The following is a 6,393-nucleotide window of genomic DNA, read 5'->3' as shown; positions in this document are numbered from 1 at the left end:
GGTCTGGGTACAGTCTAGGCATCAGGAGTTTTCAAATCTCCTCTGGTGGCTCTAATATACAGCCAAGGTTGAGAATCACTGATATGCCTTCTCCTTCAGCTCTAAAGACATTAATTTTATTCCATCAGAGCTTGAATATCTCTCATACCTTGCTTTGTCTGCCACAAAATTGTGTTGATGACAGTAAGTTATAATATGGGATAGTGGTTGAAACTTCAGGCCCTAGAAACAAACCATTTAGGTTTGATCTTGAGTGAATTTCTTACCTTCTCTGTGCCTTAGTGTCACTAATTGTAAAATGGGAATACCGATTGTACTATCATAAACAGTAATGGTGAATGCTGCAGCTCCCAGAACAGCCACAATATCAGGAGCAGGAGCGGCAGTGAGGGCACGTCACCTGCAGATATTTTATGCATGGGGTTTGTAAGAAAGAGATAACTGTCACTACTCGCTTGACCTTTCTGACAGTCCGTATGGTGTAGTGTGCAATTATTTTCAGCAAGGGTACTATATTTATGGAGACCACTGCAGATATGAACATAGCAAGCCTCTGAAACAGGAAGAAGCAACTGCTACAGAGCTAACTACAATGTCATCCCTTGCTGCTTCCTCAAGTCTCTCATCGATAGTTGGACCACTTGTTGAAAAGAATACAGGCAAAGCTGAGTCAAGAAATTCAAACTTTGCAACTGTATGAGCAGGTTCAGAGGACTGGGTGAATACTATTGAGTTTGTTCCTGGGCAACCCTACTGTGGCTGTACTGCGCCTTCCTGCACTGAAGCTCCCCTGCAGGGCTCAGTGACCAAGAAAGAATCAGAGAAAAAGCAGACTGCCCCGTGGAAACAAAGAAGCAGCTGTGCCTCTATGCTGCAAATGCTATTAGAGAACTTAGCTCTACCTTGGGAGGAGGACTGGGGAGGCATTTTCAAGCGATTCAAGCAGAAGACAAAGAGATAATGTCATAAAAGAAAAGATTATCTTGAGTTTCTACAGTCAAGAAAGTTTCTAGGTTTTAGATCTTTTGAACAGTTGTTTCTCCTGTCAACTTTAGCCAAGTCAGTTTAGGTTAATAAATCATGCGGTTGGGCTGGGCTCGGTGGCTCATGCCTGTAATCCCAGCACTTTGGGAGGCCGAGGCAGGTGGATCACCTGAAGTCAGGAGTTCAAGACCAGCCTGGCCCACATGGCAAAACCCCGTCTCTACTAAAAGTACAAAGAAATTAGCTGGGCATGGTGATGTGTGCCTGTAATCCCAGCTACTCTGGAGGCTGAGGTGGGAGAATTGCTTGAACCCGGGAGGCAGAGGTCACAGTGAGCCGAGATCATGCCACTGCACTCCAGCTTGAGCGACAGAGCAGGACTCTGTCTCAAAAATAAATGAATAAATAAATAAATAAATAAATAAATAAATCATGGAGTTACACATCTATTTTCTCTGTGTTGAAATCAATAGCCTTGTTGTCTGGAATGAACCCAAATGTTCATTCCCCTAGTCCTCTGTATAATTTGGCTTGGATCAGAGTAATTGTAGTGGCTGATTGCTTACATTGTTTTTGTTGCCTGTGCCATTGCCTCAGATGAAGTAATGAGACTAGGCTGGGAAGCCAAAAGCACTGATGGAGTTTCTAATTTTGAAAAATCCTTATGTTTCTGGAATAAGCCATACTTTGACTGTGAATGCATTATTTTTAAATTTAATACTGGACTTAAAAATTAATACTTTATTAAAATTTTTGCATCCACATCATAAATAAGATTGTCCATTTTATTGCCCTTAAATGTTTTTGGTATCAATATTATTTCAACCTCTTAAAAATGTGTTGAAAATTTTTTTCCCCTTTGGAACGACATGTATAAGATAAGAATCATCAGTTCCTTTGAAAGTTTAGCAAAAGCTCACTAGTAAAATGGTCTGGCTTGTGGGCGGATCATGAGGTCAGGAGTTCAAGACCAGCCTAGCCAACGTAGTGAAACTCCATCTGTACTAAAAATACAAAAAATTAGCCGGGCGTGGTGGTGGGCGCCTTTAATCCCAGCTACTCAAGAGGCTGAGGCAGGAGAATGGCTTGAACCCGGGAAGCGGATGTTGCAGTGAGCCGAGATCATACCATTGCACTCCAGCCTGAGTGACAGAGCGAGACTCCGTCTCAAAAAAAAAAAAAAAAAAGATCTGCCTGTAGTGCCTTTAATGATAATAAATAATTTGCAGCATTCCCCTAAAAAGAATACAATAAAATTCATACTCTATAAAACTATAGAGCAGTAAAAATCAAAAGAATACATGTGACAACATAGATAAATCTCAAAACTGTAATATTGGACATTTCAGTTTTTTCCAGTTACTTTTGTTATTTTTTGTTTGTTTTGTCATTATGCACAATGCCACTATACACAGTCTTCTACATGTTTCTTGGTGCCCACATGCAAGAGTTTCCCTAGGGAATGTACCTTGTAGTAGAATTGCTACATTGTAGGGTACAAGCATGTTCAACTTTTTAAGGTAATGCCATACGATTTCCTATAGGAATTTTCCAATTTATACCAATATTAGGAACATATGAAAGTTTCTATTATGCCATATTCTAGTTAACGTTTGGTATTATCCAACTTTTATATTTGGCGGTTGTGAAATTGGATTTTACTGTGGTCTCAACACACATTTCCCTGACTTTGAATGAACCTGAACATTTTAAAATATGTTTACATATTGTTTATGCTTTTTCTTGAGTGGAAATACTACTACTTTTTGTCCATTTTGCTAACTGAATTGTCTCTTCTTATTGACTTACAGAAATTATTTACATATTCTACATATCACATCTTACTTAGCTTTATGTGTTGCAATTATTCTCTCATTTTGTAGCTTATCTTTTTACTCTTTTTTTCTTTCTTTCTTTCTTTTTTTTTTTTTTTTGAGACAGAGTCTTGCTCTGTTGCCCAGGCTGGAGTGCAATGGCATAATCTCGGCTCACTGCAACCTCCACCTCCCAGGTTCAAGTGATTCTCCTGCCTCAGCCTCCTGAGTAGCTGGGATTACAGACATGTGCCACCATGCCTGGCTAATTTTTGTACTTTTAGTAGAGGCAGGGTTTCACGATGTCATCCAGGCTGGTCTCGAACTCCTGACGTCAGGTTATCTGCCCACCTCAGCCTCCCAAAGTGCTGGGATTACAGGTGTGAGCCACTGCGCCCGGCCCTTTTCACTCTTTTTATGTGAAATGTTTAATGTTAATGTAGTCAAATTTATTGATTTTCTTTCTTTTAGTTTGTCCATTTTGACCAAATTGAGAAATATTTTCCTATCCAGTAGTCAAAAAGATAATCTTCTACATTGTCTTGTATAATCATTTTTCTGTTTATATATAGGTTTCAAATACTCTAGGAATTGACTTTTGTGTATGTTGTAAGATAGGGATCCGTTTTATCTTTCTCCTTATAATCAAACATCCACACGCCATTTACTTTAGAAGGTCTGTCAATTGTCTCTTGTAAAATTTTTAATTTTGAAATAATTTTAGGTTCACAGGTGGTTGCAAAGATAGTACAAGGAGTCCCTGTATACCCTTCAACCAGTTTCCCCCAATGGTTGCATCTGACATAATTAAGGTACACTATCAAAACCAGGAATAACACATGGATACAATGTATGTCTGTAGTTCTATATCATTTTATCACATGTGTATATTTGTGTAACCACCACAACAATCAAGATACAGAACACTCATATTATTATAAAGATCTCCCTGTGCTACTGTTTATATTCACACATACCCAATTGTCTTTTTATTCTGTTAGAAGTATCTTTCAAAGACCAGAAGTTTTGAATTGAAAAAGAAAACAAACAACCCAATAAAAAATGGAAAAAAATAGGTAAACAGACGCTTCACCAAATAAGATATATGGATGCAAATAACCACATAAAAATATTTTCAACATCATTGGCCACTAGGGAAACAAACATGAAACCACAATGGTATACTTTGGAAAACAGTTTGATGGTTTTTTAAAAAGGTAAGCATATACTTATCACTTGAGCCAGTCATTTCTAGTTAATTACCTACCCAAGAGAAATGAAAGCATATTGATGGCAGCTGCAGCCCATCTAGAGTGGCCACTGCAAAGTCGCTGGCTTTGCAATGGAGGAGACCCAGCTGGAACTGCATGCCCCAGAGAGCTGGGAGCTGGAAACAGGCGGGAGCCCCACCTTTTTCCAAGCTGGCAGGGTGGGAGCCCTGCCATCCCAGGCACAGCTGCAGCCACCCAACTGTGGCTATGGATCCAGGCATCCCTGCACTCTCCGGGCCCAGGAAGCCTCCCTACCCCTCCAGGCTTGGAAGCACCTGCTCCCCCTGCCTGGCCTCTCCCTGCATTCACTGCCTGCTCTGACTTTGGAACAAAGTTGAGGCCAAGCCTGGGCACTGTCACAACCCAGCAGGGTGTGGGAGTGCACTCAGGGTGCTGTTGACATACCAGCGCCCTGCTGCCTCGGCCACCTCCAGACTTTGAGGTTGAGGGAGTTCTGAGGGCATCTAGGCAGAGGTCTGCAGGCACCCCTCAGCACAAACAGCCTGGGCACTGTGGATGACATGACTGATGGTGGCAGGAGACTGACAGGCTCCTGGGCAGGCCCCTGGTGAAGCCTCATCTTCATGCCAGAAACGTCCTAAAGCATGGGAACTGGGCTGTCAGTTCTGGATGGAGTCTGCGGCCTGGAATGAGAACTTATGGTGCTTTTTCTGGGCCCACCCATGGCCACCCATGGATCAATAAGCACACACTTTCTCCCTTCTGAAGTCCATAAAAAACCCAGCCTCAGCCAGGCTCAGACTCATGCAGATGTTGGGACAACCTGCCTGCAGATAGGAGCTACCCACTCTGGGTCTCCTCTCCTCTGAGGGCTGCAGACTTGACAGGATGAACTGCCTGTGGATAGGAGCTACCTACTTTGGGTCTCCTGAGAGCTATACTGTTGGTCAGTAAAGCACCTTTTCACCTTGCTCACCTTCCAGTTGTCTGCATACCTCATTCTTCCTGGATGCAGGACAAGAACTTGGGACCTGCCAAATGGTGGGGCTGAAAAAGCTGTAACACAAACAGGGTTGAAACACATCCTGCCCCCTCCCACTGGCTTGCCACATTGCAAGTGATGAGAAGGAGAGAAGAGCTGCGATCCTTCAGGGAGTCCAAACCTAAGGGCTCTCCGAGTCAGGGCTGTGACACCCTCTTTGGGGCTCTGTGATTCCTGGTATCTCCAAGCTTCCTGGAGCCACCGCATTCCCTGGAGCCCATAGTGGAAGTCGCTTGCAGTATGCCTGGTTCAGCCACAGCCTCACATGGAACCAGCACCTGTGCCAGCGCCTGGAGCTGCCCACCCACAGCAGCTGGCATGCCTGGCTGTGTGCAGTGGCTGGACCCCATGCACTTCTCTCATGCACCTCTCATGCACCTGGCTCGCCCTTGGCAGGCATGAGATCTGGGCCAGTAGCACGAACTGAGCACAGCCTGTCAAGTTGAGTGGACAGAATGAACCTAGCAAAACTTGGGCAAAGGTGCCACTCGCCACAGAGGCTTCTGACTGGAAAAGTGACACCCTAAGGATCCTGTGACAATTTGGCTATACAAAGAATTCTACAGAAATGTTCATAGCAGCTTTATTTGTAATAATCCCAAACTGGACACACTCAAAATGTCCATCAAGAGGTGAATGGATAAACATATAAATGTACGGCCATCCAATGAAATAAAATTCAACAATAAAAATGGATATTTATATACACTACATCATGCATGAATCTCAAAATAATTATGCTGAGTGAAAGAAGGTAGACCAATCGAAACAAGAATACGTACTGCATGATCCCATTTATATAAAATTCTAGAAAATGTAAGCTAATCTACAGTGACAAAAGCAGATTCAATGTTCACCTGGAAGCCAGTGGACAGTGAAGAGGGATGAGGGAAAGGGATCACAAAGGGCATGAAGAAACTTTTGGGTGTGATGGATGTGTTCATTATCCTGATGTGGTGATGGCTTTTATAGGTGCAAACCTTTGTCAAAACTTATCAAATTGTGTCAGCTGTGCCTCAATAAAGCTGTCATAAAAGAACCCATCAACGATTTCTTTCTTTTTTTTTTGAGACGGAGTCTTGCTCTGTCGCCCAGGCTAGAGTGCAGTGGCGCAATCTCGGCTCACTGCACGCTCCGCCTCCCAGGTTCACGCCATTCTCCTGCCTCAGCCTCCTGAGTAGCTGGGACTACAGGCGCCCGCCACCTCACCCAGCTAATTTTTTGTATTCTTAGTAGAGACGGGGTTTCACTGTGTTAGCTAGGATGGTCTCGATCTCCTGACCTCGTGATCCACCTGCCTCGGCCTCCCAAAGTGCTGGGA

The 6,393-nt window shown here is 43.3% G+C and overlaps 1 pseudogene; it reads left to right on the top strand.

Annotated features, from left to right (window-relative positions):
• Positions 1 to 395: 395 nt before the first annotated feature.
• On the top strand, positions 396 to 1,590 carry LOC105555117 (annotated as a pseudogene).
• Positions 1,591 to 6,393: the final 4,803 nt, after the last annotated feature.

The sequence above is a fragment of the Mandrillus leucophaeus genome, unplaced genomic scaffold, assembly GCF_000951045.1.
Source record: "Mandrillus leucophaeus isolate KB7577 unplaced genomic scaffold, Mleu.le_1.0 Scaffold67, whole genome shotgun sequence".
In the NCBI taxonomy this organism is placed as follows: Eukaryota; Metazoa; Chordata; class Mammalia; order Primates; family Cercopithecidae; genus Mandrillus; species Mandrillus leucophaeus.
This window is presented reverse-complemented; position numbering and strand designations above follow the sequence as displayed.